General features: G+C 40.5%; 1 protein-coding gene across 2 annotated transcripts in view; it reads right to left on the bottom strand.

Annotated features, from left to right (window-relative positions):
* The window catches only part of LDLRAD4 (low density lipoprotein receptor class A domain containing 4), a 283,536-nt gene that overhangs the window by 233,752 nt on the left and 32,428 nt on the right, over positions 1 to 17,356 (bottom strand). For both annotated transcript variants that reach the window (XM_062633058.1, XM_062633057.1), the window contains exon 2: positions 5,319 to 5,449. The gene's annotated coding sequence lies outside the window, so the exon portion shown is untranslated. The remainder of the gene's footprint in view (positions 1 to 5,318; positions 5,450 to 17,356) is intronic.

Raw genomic sequence — 17,356 nt, 5'->3', positions numbered from 1 at the left:
TGCTGCACAACACAGATTTGTTGCTCATTTCCCCAGTCTGCTTTTAATAAAATTAATACAGCAATGAGTACATGAAATGTTGGAGTTCAATGGTCATCTTCAGAAAGGAAAATCTCTTGTGATACTCTCAAGTTGCAGGTGCATTACAAAAAATAGGATTCTATCTATATGTTAAAATGCGTATTTCCACCATGTCTGAATTAGCACAGTCAAAGCTGACTAGGACACTGACATGGAGAGCTCCCTTTAAAACTACTAGGAAGTGTACGGATAAATCTCTTACCAAGTTTTCCTATCTCCACAAATGAGTTAAAAAAAAAAAACGAGGATGCAAATCTTGCAAGCCTTCAAGTGCTCTGGATTCTTACTCGTCCAGAATTAAACACACCCAGCTTTACTGCCTGCAGCAAAGCACTCCTGCATCACCTGCAATCAGGAGGTGAGAACCTGAGAAACACTGAAGTTCTAATAAATTTTTTAAAATTGGCTCTGAGTCTGCACACAGATTTGAATGAGTTCAGGGTTTGTGCACGCTTCTTCAATCTCAGCTGTCAGCTGCTTGCTCGTGCTGAACATACCGATGAGGAAATCCTCAGAGCATGCAGCAGCAGCAGCCCAATGCAAGAACATCATAGTGAATGCTTCAAAACCAACTTCAGTGTCTGAACAGTTCTTTCCTCAAGTTCCTTAAGATGAAAGGAAATTAGCAGGACAATTTGTGGTGAGCATGGACAATGCAACTCTTCTGTATCACTGCACTCAAGAACACACTTTTTCATTTCTCAGCTGACTGAAGACCAGCTTCTATTAGTACAGTTGTTTCTTCCTACAGGTAACACTCATTTCCACTCTCTCTCTAACCGTAAGAAGACAATGTGCATCACTGCAAGTGCTGTAGGCCGCTATACCACAGCACAGACACACAAAACACTGCTCATTTCCACCATGAATTTCCAACTTAAAGTAGACAGATCAACCATCGCAAAGTGTGAACATAGATCTCATAGCACATTCTTCTGTAAGAGTTAGGCCAATACAAATGTTATTAAAAGCAAAGAAATAGGACCTGGAATCGTAATAGAATTATATAGGCTATGAAAACCATAGAAGCAAATGTCAATCTAACACACACTTGCAACAAAAGGTTAATTTAATGTCTTCCATATATACAAAAAAGCAACAGGTAACATATTCCTCTATAAAAATACTTCTTGTGAACCTGGAAGCAAGATTAAACAGAAAATACAGGATAAACCCTTCATGCAGTGCTCCAAATCACTTGACTTTGGAATTCTCACCTTGTTTTGTGGGGAGTTCCACTGAGCGCAATGGGAATATTCTTGTACACTTTGTGCAAGGGTGTTTACAGGATCAAAACTCAATTGCTGACTCATTATTTTACTTGTGCTAAGGAAACATTCCAAACCAAAGACAAGAGAGCAGTGCTTAATACAGCAACACACAGTTTCAATATTAATCAAATGCATACCAATTTTAAGCAATGGAATTTTGCACCTAACTGAATTACAAAGGTCACCAAAATTCTGCTCTAGCCCTTCAGCTGATCATCTAGATGTGTTATTGCCTCTCAACTTGTCAGTAGTGACAGGTAGGTAACTATCAGCTAAAAAAGTCACTATAATGGAACTCAAGAAAGTCACTATCACAGAACTCAAGACCTAAATGCTTCTTAGAAAAGTACGCATTTCCAGAGTGAAAATAAAATCATGTAATTGTTGATGACAGTACAAATAAATAAAACAACCCAGGAAATACAAATAAGCAAAACAACCCAGCAAGTCCATGCTTTTCTGTTCTAAATATAACATTTTTTCCATAAAGAGATATGTTTGTTCATATATGAGAAACGGGAATGAAGGTGGACATCCCTCCCACTTCTACTGTGTAACACGGTGGTACCCAATCCAGTGTGCACAACAAAATAGGATCCAACAAATCTTATCTCCTAAAAGAGATGTTCTTGAATCTCACATTTGCTCCCCAGTCACAGCAGTCAAAATCAGTATTATATTCTAAACAAAACATTATTTGATGCTTGTGAGTATATACAACATTTTAAAGGTGGTACAAAGACTGTGTGTCACTATCTTTGAAGCTCTTTCTTTAAAAAGCTACTTCTTAAACTTTTCTGTAATACTTCTTACTATGCAGATATTCGCTTCAGCAGTATCTGATATGACTTTCAAGAGCAAGCCAACCACATACATACACACACAAATTTACAAGATGTATGTGTCTGTGATGTTTTATTTTAATGTATAATTCCTGAAATTTGAGCAATCCACTGTAAGAAAGGAAACCACCTCTAACAACAAGGATTTCATCTACACAGAATCCTCCCTGAGGGTCTCCAGAGAACAGGACAACCTAGCACATCATGAAACAGATTCCAATCCACTGAAGCGAGCACAAACTAGATTGGAAGAGTTAAATAAAGCTGGTAAAATTCAGCAGCATTGCAAGCTATTCCAGACTACGGTTACTATAACCTACACTGGGTGTCCTCTGCACAAGCACCAGTGTGACTTTGTGGACTGCTGAGACTCAGTCTGTTGCAACTGGCATAAGTTGCCACAGGCGAGTAATCACAAGAAACTGACCTTGGCAAAAGCACATTTTACACTTCACTGCTGTTCAACTGTGTTATACTAAAGAGAGAGCAAGTGAGCAGAAGCAGAAGGGGGAGGGAGAGAGAACAAAGGGGGACAGACAGCATAAAAGTGATTGCAGCCATTTTCAGCTTTACCTGCATTTAAGATTTTAACAGAGGTGCACCACCTCCAGCGCACATCGTGACCTACATGGGGATACATCCCATTTTTTTACCACTGGGGTCTGAGGTTTTGGGGGAGAAGGAGAGGAAGAAAGTAGGAAGATTAAGTACTAAATTAAAAATTAATACCTAAAAATCTCCCAACAAGATGGGGGGAGTATAGAAAATATAGAAGATAATTACAACTTGACAATTTCCTACCACTGGATTACTGACTAAATTAGGATTTTTAAATTGTTTTTTCCTCCTGCTTGGATATACTTATTAAGAGTACGTTTTGGATTTCACTGCAACAAATAAAGACTAAATGTAATCCATGAGGTGTACAGCCAGGTATCTTAGACCTGATTCTTAAAGTGTCAGCTCAATCTTAACTTCAGGGTCTCTCTCAACAGCCTGGCAGCAATCCGCATGAGCTAGTATGGCAGAATTCTCACCACCGCACACACAGTCATGTCTGTCCTTTCTTAACCATCTTTGGTCTCCCTTGGTTTGGATCAGTTATCTTCTGTCAAATTTTCTTATTTTCTGCATTAGACTTTTTTGGTATTGATTACCCTATCTCGAAAGAAACAGGAGCTGGCAGAGCAAGATGGCACAGGATCCCATCGTTAGCTCTACCCCACATCCTGCCCATATCTCACAGCAAGTTTAACACAAGGATCTAACCTTGTGGGTATGCTAGGTTTCCAAGACATTCGGTATTTGTACGAGTTCCAAAATACCCAAGCATCTCCACTTGGAAAATATACAAGGTATGCAAGTCTAGACAAAATGAGACTACATGCATTTTATACCTCTGTTTCCTTACCGCTCTTAGGTCAGTGACCTAAGGGTCAGAGCCTTCCAAAAAAATCCTTATTGTATGCAGCTTCTTTTCCAAATCCTAAAGGCTGCTTCTCCCCTGTGTAATTTCTCCATTCCTCATCTGGTTCACAATTAACCCAAAAACCCAGCTACAAAAGCCATCCTTTGTTCTTCTCAAACATCCAAGCCTTTCACATCCCTGTCTTCATACAGTTTCCATTCCCCTATTAAAACTCCCCTTTCCCTATTTCAGACCTCCAAGTGTCATTACTACCAGTAGGCTGAAGTGCTTTTTTTTTTTTTTGGACACAGCCATGTTATTACCTTGAACCATTCCCATCTGACAGAGACCCATCATGGTTTAATGACCTCCACTGTCACTGGCCAGGGAGATACAAGACTCAGCCCTGACAGCAGATGGCTGATTCACACACACTGATGTTCAGCGTTTCAACAATGATATTATCACACTTAGCCTATAAATTATAAAAACAGCAGTTCTGTGAAGCATGACTTAAAATTTCAAGGGACTGAAGTATTTCCAAGTCTGAACTTCAGATCTGGGTCAAAAAGGTGTCAGCTGTGTATCTGCAGAATTTTAATCATCTCACCAGATTGCAGCTCTCTTTCGCACAAATAAATGATGTTTGGAAGGCCCACAGGCATGCTTCATGACAGTAAAGCAGGACTGACACAGGGGGCTGGATGGGTCAGCAAAACACTCACTCCTGTGCAGTGTGTATGTAACTCTTGTAGGGTCTAGGAACAGAGTAAACTGATGTCTGTCATATTTTGCTGACTGTGCATTTGGGCACAAAATCTAATTATTACAATTTTTTTGACAAAGTCCTATAATAATTACAGGAGAAGGGAAAAAAAAAAAAAAAAAGAAGAAGAAATAAATCCAAAAGAGTGCACTAATTTTGCAGTGATTACTGTAGGCCTTCACGTTTGGCTACAGTATAGTCACCATTTCTTACAGTGGAGCACAGTAAAAGAAAGAAAAGTGTGACAAGAAAATATGTACCTGAAAAGTACTCACATCCCCAGGAAGAGTGAATGTTTACTTTTACTAGCTCAGAAGTATAAATACCTTGTATTACACAAAAGCACCTTTGGCTGAAAGCAAGAATTTGGTATCTCTTGCTTCTTCGATGCATATCCTAAACAACAGGTTATTGAATTAGTCTCTTCGCAGCCCTCTGTCTCTCTTATACCACACCATATTTTGAAAGTATGTGTCACTCAGTGCTGAATAAGCCATCTGACTTTCTAGTTCAGTGGCTAGGAACCCATTTTCAAGTAATTTTTCTCACTAGGCAGAACAGAAACATTAACTGGGTCTTCCACATCCAGGCAAATAATTACCAATATGCTGAATACTCTGAGCATCTCACTTCTCTCCCTCTTCTTTCCCCACCTTTTTCACCTGAGAGAATTCCTTGAAACCAACATATTTCCACAAAAAATACCAGAGCTAATAAAGCAAAATCTTCCAACATCTAAAATTTACTAGTAAGGGTTAGCTATAGCTATCTATAAGGATATGTATCCATACACATACGTCAACACATACATATATATAATTGCTGTAAAATATGAATCAAAACCATCATGGTGTTGTGCTGTGGTATGGCTGAAACGTTATTGGCACATAATTAATTTGACCAAGTATTCCTCTACTTGCAAAAGATCTGTTTGTTTGAATTACATTTACCTTTCCAGAAGTGATTCATAAAGAAGTCTTGTCTAGTTTAAACTCATCCAATACAACATAATGATTTCCTTGAAGTCCAGAGAGTCAAGAGATTCTTGCCTTTCCTTCCAGTTGTGAATACTGAGTGTAATCTACAAGAAAAAGAAAGTAGGAAAAAAAGTTTGGCAAGCTCTCAGGGAGTCAGTATTTTCAAAATCCTTACAGAACAAGGCCCTGACTCCAGAAGATCAATCCATCAATCAATCAATCACTGCTTGGTTTCCAGAAAGAATTCAATGCAGGTTTTGTTCTGCACCGGGTATCTCAACAAGCCACACTAAGGATCCATTTTTCCATGTCCCTCTCTCCACAGTCTTAAACACAAAGATATTAAAAGCAAAAGGCCTGATGTTCTTCTGCTGCTTTTTTAAAAAATTGGAACACACAGTTTGCATTTTCTGCTATAAATTTTAATTTAACATGAGGGAATTTGTAATTTTTTTGTCTGAATGTACTGAAGAGAAATGTTAGTTTCCTAGCTGTGAAATACTAACACACTTCACAAAACCAATAGCAACCCCTGAAACAAAGTAAAACCATGAAAAACATAAAACATCCTGTCTCCTACTAGACACCTGAATTAATCAACAGCTACTGGTGGATAACCTAAGTATTGAACAACTTTGTCATATAAACGTGTTTTAGTCTAGAAACAGCTGTGAAGAGTTCATCAAACTTATTCTCTGCTAATTGTGTGAATTCCATTTTTCTAGGGAGCATCACTGCTGTTGGATATCATGTTGAACATGCAATTTTGCAGATACTCATGCTGTATACCAGCTCAGTCTTTCTAGCTCTTTCAGTAACAGCAAGCAAACTCACAAAAGCTTTGCCTCAGATTTCACAGGCATGTGTGTGCCTGCCTCTCAGTACCCAGGCCGCCGTGCCAATATGTAGGATTAAACTTTTTCCAAGGTTGAATAAGCCACCATCTGTCTATCTTGTGTGGTGCTGTGCGCCATCCAGGAGACTTGTCCCTTAGAGCATGTTTCTACCATATGTCACTCCTGAGCGATCAGTTATGCCAAGACATTTGGGAAAAAATGACTAAGTCGAGCTGGAAAACCCTTTCCGAATTCCAGAGGAGGTTTGCCAAGTCTGTATTTGCAAATAACTTTGCATCCATCAATTTTTGCATGCATTGTATTCAACAATAAATGACCTTTACCCAAATGGACAAAGCAGTTATTTGGATTACCTGCCCTCTCTTGTCCAGAACTCACGTACTTTCTGATAAGCTGAGAGATTCATAATGCATCTTCAGGAAAAATACAAGCAACTTTTACAGACGAATCGTGACTTTTATGATAACCAAGTTAAGAAAGGAAAAAAACAGACATCAAGAATGTATTTCAAGAAAGGCTCTAGTTGGTATTTTAAAGTCACAAGAAATTAGTATTTCTTTCACAATACTCAACTAAAAATACCTAAGGCAAATGAATGCAATGCTTTCTCCTAATAACTGTATCCAAAGTACTAACCTGCATGCAAAGTGATCACCTAAACTGTTAAACCGCTGATATATCACAGTCCATGCAATTAAAATTTGTCTAATAAAGACTATGACTCTATCCTATTTTAGATTTAAAGAACCATTTTATGTTCCAATTCCTCAATTATTAAATTAAACTCAAGCCAGCTTCCTTCTTACAGCCAGCTCAAGGCTGCTCATTTACATAACTGACTTTCAAGGGCACTTGGTTAAGCAGCAATTAATACCAGCAAAGAGTCTACCATATCTGCTACTTAATGTTAAGGAAGACATTCTTGAGAAAATTAAAAGAAGGGAAAAATTAGTAAGTCACGATTACAGCCTCCTTAAGTAAGTTTAACATGGGAAGGAAATCTGTTCCTCAGGGCAGTTGTAGAAGTATTAATATCAGAAGACAAATTATAGGAATTATTACACTCGGTGACAAAGTGAGATGAGTCCAAGAGAGAACATTCACAGAAGTCTGAGGGTCCTTTGTCTGGGTTTTGCCTTGAGGGTTTGAACAATCATTGAAAATAGGGGGAAGATGTGAAAAAAGAATTCATTATGGCCCACTGGTATTTGTAGACAAAAAGCAGAAAAAGTTCATGTTAGACAAAGAAAACCAGTACTGAAAAGAGGGGATTGGTAAAGGAAAATGTGAGCAATTATCACCTGAAAATGGGTTACTTGTTTTTTTTTAATATCTAATTTAAATAGTCTCCCTATGCACAAAGAGCGAAGCTTGCAAAGGTGAGGGTATTTCAGTAAAGTGACAGGTAACAAATTAATCTATGAAGTAATGAAAGCTTAATACTGCAACTGCAACACTGGCTTGCAAAATGGGAAGAAGAGAGGAGAATAAATACAGAACAGCCAGGCAAAACTGGACCACTTGCCTACAGAACACACCTAGCAGTTTCGAAGCCAGCATGTTTTGTGAAAGGCTCAGCTCTTTCCTGGCCCACTCCGACAGCCTGAAGTATTGCCACTGATAAGCCAAGAGAGACTGGAGATGGCAGTTCTTACAGCACCAAGTATCTGCTGGCCCTTCCTATCCCAATGTTTAGACTAACGTATATCTGCTCTAATGCTCCCCCTTCCCTTCTGCATCCATTTACAGGTCCAAATAATTTTCCCTTTAGGATGAGACATGACTTGGGCATTTCGCTGAGTGACTCAAGAGAGCTGCAAATGAGAATGAGAGGAGTGGAGGGAAATTTATTAACGTTGCTAATTAAGACAATTCTTATTCTGGATGAGCATTTGCACTATGAAGCTGGTAAACAGCTTCCTCACAGAAGGAGTAGCTACGTAGCTTCTGCACTATAATTTCTTGCCAGAACTACAGCAGAAACAATAGTTTCTCCTACAACAGTCATAGTGAAGATCCCCACGTTATCTGCAGGGGAAACTATGAAGTAAACAATACAGAAAACATTTAAACATAGAAAGAGATTAATTTTCTTCTTTCTCTTTATGTTGAGGAAGCTCAGGACTTGTCACCCGTTTGTCCCACACTAATGTAGACATACAAGCAGGAATCCTATCAATCTATAGAAAAATGATGGGGTTTAGTTTGGCTTAATCATCAGGAGTCCCTTGGAAATGTTTGTCACATGCAAGCAGTGTTAATTTGTGTTCCACATGCACTAAGTCTCAACACTCACTGTCATTCTCACAAACTTCTTAGGAAACTCTTCTATGCTGCTGGAATTCATAAGCTCAAGGTTCCAACAGTCACATGCAAGACCATTCCCCTAGGACTAATTTACTCATGGTACAAGTAAATATTTGTTACATAAATGCAAAACTTAACTGAAACGTGCTGATAAATATAAGACTAGGACACGTTAAAGGCAGCAGCAATGAAACTTATTTCCACAGGAAACCTCATTTAGAGGGGGTAACTTCAGAGACAGTGTTTACAGACAAGAAAGGCTCTCTGAGCATAAGGCCAAACTTGAAGAATTGTTATGTTCTCTGAACCACCCATCTGCGGGGTACTTCACATTTTCCTACATTTGCTCATCAAAGTTCACTCCACAGGAGAGATTCTGGGCCCTATTTGGCAAGAGTTTCCTTCGCTGACCAAGACATAAAATACAGGGAGAAAATACAGGGAAGCTATCAAATGTCACTGAAAACTTCAAAGGAGCCAGCCCTCTAGTATAAAACGCATTCTGCAAGCTCTATAGTACAACAACATAAAAAGAGTTTATTGCTCAAAATGTTAATGCAATATTAAAGCGCAGTCCCTTTTTTCATCGATAAGCAGTATACATAAACTAACTCAAAGAAAATCTCTACATGCAACGTAAAAGAGGCCTGCAGCTTCAGAGTTACTTGTTAGGGGTACAAGAAGAGGGCCTGGGGGAGGAGGAAGGAAGGTTTGCTTTTTTCAAGCACAGAGATAAAGCAGTTTCCCTCAAATGGCTTTCCTCTTCTTCACTTCCCCCCTCCTCCACACAAAACCCAAGGAAATCTGCCATTGCTTTAGGTCAAAGGAAAAACAGGCCCAGCTGCCGTAAGCCTAACAACGTACAGGTTTGCTATCTCCCCTGCTGTTTTGGCTCGAGTTCTTCAGACTGGAAAATTCAGAAGCACGATCTCCCAAGCTCTATAAATGCCAGAACCATCTAAGAAGAAAATAGGACATGGCCACCCCCAGGCAAGTTTGTACTAAAATCTGCTGGCTGCAAGGCAAAAAATACAGTAAACATCACATAGGGACAGACTGCTCCTTGGAAAATATTCCACAAGAACAATATAGCTTCCAAGGGAAAGCTGCGCTAAAGGGACTTGTGGAGAAAAAAAAAATGCAATGTTTTAAGATCCTTGTGAGGAGTTAGCAAGCTAATGGCACACTCAACGACAAATTGTGTGACAGGCAATATGTTTTTGACGCTAATCCAAAGAAGAAATGTAAAAGCGACATTGCATGTTCTCTACAAAGCGGTAACAAATTCAGTATCCTAGAATACTTCTGCAGTTCACTAAGGAAATTTCACTTTTGTCTTGATAATTGATTTCATGGAATAAAACATGTAATAATAAGTAATTAAACCATCAATATCATCATCTTGTCTTCTCAGGAAAGACAATTTAAGTTAAATTTTTGCAGTCCTTGAGAGATGAACTTTGCAAGTGATTACTGTAGGTTTTAATGTGCTCTACACTGACTCAACCTAGAAAAACAAGCCAAAAACAGAAGTTGAAACATCCTTTTTCCTGTGTAGCTCCAATTTGCAGTAGCAAGAAGCTAAACAACATGCTCTCCACCAGATGGCTGAAATAAAAAGAACACTCTTTCTGATTAATTAGGAAACAAATGAATCTGCTGTTAGCACAACAAGTTACCATCAGGAAACCTGGGCCCCATTAAACTTTGGTATTTGTGCTTTCTCTGCAACCATGTTCTAGGCCATCCCCAGATTTGAATCTCATTTCAGAAGCAAAACATTACACACGAGTCCGTCACACAGAACCACACCAGATACTGCATACCAAAAAGGGTATTGGTCCTTTTCACAAATAACACTGTGTGAGAGAGGAGTTTCCCGAAAGAAAATGCCTACAAGAACAGGAATGAATGAAGGTCTCCCAGAGCTGTGAGGACTCACCCCAGGCAGAGTCACTAGGTGAAACAGCACATACCTCGTCAGGGTTCAGCAAAGGCTCCTGTGTTCACCGGAGCTCTCCACCTGGTCCAGGAAACGGAAATCCCCAGACAAGATACAGCACAAGGAGCAAGGATGTGCCAGCCTGAGCAACAGAGGCCAGCCCATGGTTCTCTGATGAGGCTGCCAAGGATGACTCTTAACATGTCACATGAAGGTTCAGAATACAGTGCAAGCACTGGCGATGGAGCCGGGGGAAGGCAGAAAACATACAGAACATGCACAAAACACAGGCAAGTGCAAGCATTTAGAACATGAATATAACGTGTGGTGCTACTGAGGTGCATGACCTCAAGAAGAAGGGAACTGAGTTCACCTAACCTGGGGAGGTGTGGAGAGCTAAAAACTTTTGGTGTTGTCATTATGTCTCTGCTTTCAATGGAAGACCTGATGTTTCAGCAACATGCAGCATGATCTCCAAAACTGGGAAAGGCATATTCAAGAATAGCATGCCCTGTTGCTAAAATGAGGATACTGAGGCAGAATGCTCCTAGCTTTCTTTGCATCCACAACTGCTTTTTTTACACCTCTGCACCAAACCTGGGACCCAATATTTAAGTAACAGTGGTTAAAGAAGAACCATTTCAGAAGAAGCTGGTAATGCACTGAGAAGGATCTTGCTATGTTTTAGGGCTAAAGCACAATTTCACCTTCTTTAATGACAACATCTGTCCCCGAAGAAGCATAAGGCCTTAGTGAGAATCCACTGTAACTCCTAAATGTCTCCTACATGCACAACTCACGTTCTCAAATATGCTGCTGAGTTACTTTCTAGGGCCAAAGGGCAGGGTGGAGACATTACTAGAAACTACATCCAAGACTGCTTTTTAAGATGTAGGTAAAGGTACTATATGCTCTCAAGTAACTGAGGATGCTGGAAGACTAAATAAGAAAAATGAAAAATACTTCCTTGCACATTAAAAAAGTATTCCAATAATTTTATACATATAGGGAAGCTACTTAATTTAACTAAACCAGCAGATCTCACTTTTCCTTATAGGCTTGTGATAGATACCGACTGCGGGAAATACAAGGTTACACAAAACTGTGAAAGACCATAGAAAACACTAATGTTTCAGAGTGCACTTACCCATTACATACATACAACTACAGAAAAAAAAAGATTTTTCTTTTTGAGCACGTAGTGTCAGAAAGTGAGCCTATGTAAACTTCCAGCAAACACAATATTCTTTGCCACAGTGTTTTGAGAAGACTTACCTCTCTTCTTTGCTTATACTCTTTACTTGATCATACACATCTATACTTAATGCCTCCTAAGACTCATGTTGGAAGAGACAGTGAACAACAGAATTTGTGCACCCTCTCCCCATCTCTCACAATACCGCAGACCTCAAGGATATCCTCCAGCATCTGTTCTTTCCAGACAGAGTCCCAGTTTTCTTTGTACGTAAGCCTTTCCATATATCTTACGACTGCTGCTTTCCCCAAATTTTTCCCATCCTTGTTTCTGAGCAGTCAGGACCCAAACTACACATGCTACTCAAGGTACTGGTGAGCAGTGAACTTAGCGGCAACAAGGATGCTTTCTAGTTCACAGAATCATAGAATAGAATAGTTAGGATTGGAAAGGACCTTAGTTCCAACCCCCCCTGCCATGGGCAGGGACACCTCACACTAAACCATGTCACCCAAGGCTCTGTCCAGCCTGGCCTTGAACACCGCCGGGGATGGACCATTCACAACCTCCCTGGGCAACCCATTCCAGTGCCTCACCACCCTTACAGGAAAGAACTTCTTCCTCATATCCAATCTAAACTTCCCCTGTTTAAGTTTTAACCCATTGCCCCTTGTCCTGTCACTACAGTCCTGAATGAAGAGTCCCTCCTCAGCATCCCTGTAGGTCCCCTTCAGATACTGGAAGGCTGCTATGAGGTCTCCACGCAGCCTTCTCTTCTCCAGGCTCAACAGACCCAACTTTCTCAGCCTGTCTTCATACAGGAGGTGCTCCTGTCCCCTGATCATCCTCGTGGTCCTCCTCCGGACTTGTTCCAACAGTTCCATGTCCTTTTTATGTTGAGGACACCAGAACTGCACACAATACTCCAGGTGAGGTCTCACAAGAGCAGAGTAGAGGGGCAGGATCACCTCCTTTGACCTGCTGGTCACACTCCTTTTGATGCAGCCCAGGATACGGTTGGCTTTCTGGGCTGCGAGTGCACACTGAAGCCGGCTCATGTTCATTTTCTCATCAACCAACACCCCCAAGTCCTTCTCTGCTGAGCTGCTCTGAATCTCTTCTCTGCCCAACCTGTAGCTGTGCCTGGGATTGCTCTGACCCAGGTGTAGGACCTTGCACTTGGCATGGTTAAACTTCATGAGGTTGGCATCACCCCACCTCACAAGCATGTCGAGGTCCCTCTGGATGGTATTCCTTCCCTCCAGCATATCAACTGAACCACACAGATTGGCATCATCAGCAAACTAAAAAATAGTTAATTCTTTGTTCTTTATCAATACTTCTTAGCATCCAATTCTCTCTTCCAATCAGCAGCAGTCATGAGTTTCCATTTTACATTGTTGTTTACCATAACCTGACAACTGACTCATGGTAACAGTCAGCTGCTCATAGTTTTTTAGTGGAATCAGTTATTTTTCCCCACAAAAATCACCTTCCACTTATCTGCACTGAATTTCACCTGCCCTTCTGCTACTCAGCCACACAGCCATATCAGGTACTCCTCCAGTTCTTCACTGTTCACTTCAAACTTCCGAACAAGCTGGTATCATCAGCAAACCTCACTTCATCGAGTCCCCTTTCCAGGATACTTTTTGTACGTTGAATACACCAGCTAGACCAACTACAGTGGGGACTGTCAGAAGGGACTACTTACTCCTACCTTATTCCTCCCATCTTCTATCCACATTAGTCCATGACATGACCCTCCTTTATACACATCTGCTCAGCTTCCTTCAGGTAAAGAATGTTGCTGAAGACCTGTGAATGCCATCCAGATACTTTTTATTCATCTCCACATGCACTGCCTCACAGGGTTTCAGTTACTTTGAAAGGTGGCGTTTCCCATCATAAAAGAAAAGTTGACTCTTCTCACAGAGCTTGTATTCATTTAGGTAACAAACACATTTGCAAATACCACATTAGGAAGTAGATATTATCCTTGCAATAGATGAATTCTGAATCTTTGCACACAAGATGTTAGGGGAACAAAGGAATGCAAACAAATGTGATTTTCTGCCTTTGTTTTGTTTTAAGACCTATAAGCATTTGCTTGTTTTGAAGCCAAACTGCCAGGGAATTTAAGGTGCCATCAATCTCGATCCTTTACATATGGCTCCGTACATGACTAAGAAGTGACACAGGCACAATAACAATTTCTCCTCTTGTAACTGTTCAGGGAAGCCAAGACTTAATTTATTTTTCTAAGACTTTTACCCTGAGGAACGAAAAATAAGCAAATATTTTAAAAATTTAAAATATTTCCCTGTTGTTTGCCAGATGTGTGGGACTGTCAGCAACTGCACAACACCAGAAAATTTTCTGAACCAGCAAGTTATAGCTTCTCCATTGTTTTCTCCTTGATCTTACACACATTTGTACTATTCTCTATCAGTTTAATAGACTGATTTCCATCCCCCTATTGGCTCATTTTTGCTGGTCATTAAGTTAATGGCACAGGGAATTGTGTCCTTCCAGACTCCTATCCTAGCTGTTTCCTTGCTAGTATGCCACAGAGGGCACGGGTACAACCACCTGAGTTCTGGAAAGATCCGACAATGATTTGTAGGAATTAGAGATGGGAAACTGATTCCACTTACTCCCATGTGTTCCTGTATTAACAGTAGCCACAGCCCAACCCTTAAATTTATGTCTGAAACCTGCAATGACTCCTCATAAAAGTTCTCTCCTAACATTTATCCTCGCAGTAACACCCTCAGCTTCTCTGATATCACCACTTTCAGACTCTTTGTACCTGGCTCATTTGTGTGAATGATGGCCAGAAGCCCTGAAGAGCGCAGGATGAGTGCTGGCACCCTCAAGTTACATCTCACACCAAATAACTAGTTTATCAACAAGCTAAAAAGACCAAGAAAGCAACACAAAGAAAATTTTCAACAAAGTGTGGCTTCACCATTAAGACCTCTCTTTTTTTGAGCTTCTTCTTGGTTTCATTATGTGGAGAGGCAGGGAGCTCTGTAAACAGATTTGCTTAGTTTCCATGTCTGCTGCCAAATTTCCATCCTGCGGAACCAATGTTAAATAGAAAAAAAGTGTCTCTTCCCATCCTCTGATCCTCAGTGTCATTAAGGATACAGAGCAAAAACTGAATGGAAATGAACTAATAACAGTGGGGGTTCAAATCCAAATGTTAACTTTTTTTTATATATAATTGCCAAAAAGCTCCAGATCTCTTTGATCCATAATTCTTCCTTTCCTGCAGCTCGGAAAGATTTTTAACTGAAGGCTGCCAGCAATGACTTCGTTATAAACTGGGGTTCACAGTTATTTTCATGGAATTTTGTCTCAGTAACTTTTAGCTCAAGCAGTTCTCATGAAAATATTTCCAAACCACCAACTTGGCTAAATATTTCCAGTAAAGCAAAATAATCCCCAGCTCCTAAATACAACTCCACTTCTTTTTTTAACTTCACTTTATCCTTCGGAAAACTAGTAGGGCTTTAAAAATGGGAAAGACAGAAAAGGGAGAAAGGAGACCAAAAAAAAAAAGCTGACAACTTCAACCAGCCTCTAGTATCTCTAGGTTATAGCAGATGCAGAACTGGAAATGGAGATATGGGAAATAATCTCCCACATGCACACAAGTATTAATAGCAATGGCAAATAAAAACAGAACAAACACTGTAATTTGAAATAGCATAATACTTGCCTAGCAGAAAGCTCTCAAACAGATCCAGCCATTGTTAGCCAACACTCACAGCCAGAGTTTTCACACTAATAGAAAATCTGATGGACTTTATATTACCATTTGGTTTAGCTTTCTCAGAAAGGGAGTGCAAAGGAATAATTTATTATAACCCTTTTCATATCTGTCAGATGTTGCGTGTTTTATGTAACTATAACACATTTGGCAAACTCTTCCTACCTACCCATATGCTAGGGAAAAGCTCAAACTGTGGAAGAGAAACCTTCCTCCACAAAATAAATCTCTTTGAGAGAAACTGTGAGTTGCACCTAGGGCTCCAAGAGCCCTGTGCTCTCCTTTCATCGCTAGGACTGATACTTCCACGTAACCCAGAACTCACACATCTGCCTTGCTGGGAAGCAGAACTATCCATTCAGTCCTTCATACATGCCAAAACAGCAGATGCATGGGATCTTTTCCCATACCAGACCACAACGCAGACGCAGTACAACCAAAGCAAGCCCTCACCCATGTACCTGCACGGATTTTCTTTTTCAGAACGCAAGTGCCAGATGTGTTTCCATGACTGACCAGCATATTACCATCACCAGTGACCAGGTCCATTACCTGAAGCAGAATAAAAGGACATGTGCATCCCGTAACCCCACCACAGACTCAAGGGCTGCCCCCAGGGCTCAGCCCACACAGGACACACTGTTCTGATTGAGACAACTCCCATCTTTCCCTCAAGCAGAAGAGGCCCCGCCTCTGATCTTGAATTCAAACCTCATTCATCATACGCAAGAAACCAATATATGCAAGCTCCATAGGCAGTCCTGACATGAGTATTTTCCAGATTTTTACTGCATTACATAGGGAAAATGGCAGCAGATGTGATGAGCGGGAGCTCCCTCAGAAATCCCCAGCAAAGGAATGAGGGGTGTGTATGGAGAGCACACAGGAAGCTACGGAGAAACAGAAGAGGGCACGTCACAGAGCACTAGCAGCACAACTTGGGAAGAAAGAAACCCTCCTCAAATAGCTGGGCTAAGAAAAGAAATGGCAGTGAGGAAACAGATGCTGAGAAGAGCCCCAGTGCAGAAGAAGAGGAGAGGCTGCTTCAGGCAAGCAAAAAGGTCCTTCCTTTGTGGCTTACCATTAAGTCACATTTTAGAATTTAGGATTTTAGAAACAGATTAGCAGAGCAAACTGGCAGTGCATTTCATTCACCAGGGCTTTCACCTGTAATGTATCTATACAATTTAAAACCAGATTCAACTAAAAGCATATACTAATTAAATACTTCACATGAACGCCATAAACACTTGCGTATCTTGGCAAATATGCACCACAAGCAGTCCTTGCAACACAATCTCACTATCAGGTCTCACATTCTTTAGCAGATTCAACTGTGAGACCAAGCAGGAAGCACCCTTTACCTTCAATACCAGAGTCAGGGCATACTGGTCGAGCTTCTGTCTGCAGACAGACCAATTAGATTATCTAGTAAGATTGCCCAGTCAATCCAGACAATCTGATTTACTTTGGAATGTTGCTTCAATAGACTTTAGAGGCCCCTGAGTTGCAGCAAAAGAATCTGTAAATCAAATATATATACACAGTTTAAAACTGTGATACCCTTAACTTGGAGAGTCTGTGACTGCAGCACCATGGCAGGGTTTCTGAAAGGGAAGCTCAAGAGTCACTGTTTTGAAAGGAAAGTGTGAGCTGTCAAGTGACTGATGGGGGGAGGTTGCAACAGGATATTTGATTGCATCTGTAGAAAATAGTGCTAAGCCCATCCACGAAACAAGAACAGGGTGCTTAAACCACAACGAACAGAAAAGGGATTTAAGGGATTAAAAGATACAGCACTTCTTGTTCCTTAATCTAGAATATTAATTCCACAAGGAAGTATGATGGAATAATGGTGGGACAGACGAACAAGAGTAGGCTGCATTAGAGACCTGCAGGATACAAGTAACTCATCCTGACTGAACAGGTTCG

This window comes from Pezoporus occidentalis, unplaced genomic scaffold, assembly GCF_034315485.1.
Source record: "Pezoporus occidentalis ecotype Australia unplaced genomic scaffold, CSIRO_AGI_Poc_V1 ctg4, whole genome shotgun sequence".
In the NCBI taxonomy this organism is placed as follows: Eukaryota; Metazoa; Chordata; class Aves; order Psittaciformes; family Psittacidae; genus Pezoporus; species Pezoporus occidentalis.
This window is presented reverse-complemented; position numbering and strand designations above follow the sequence as displayed.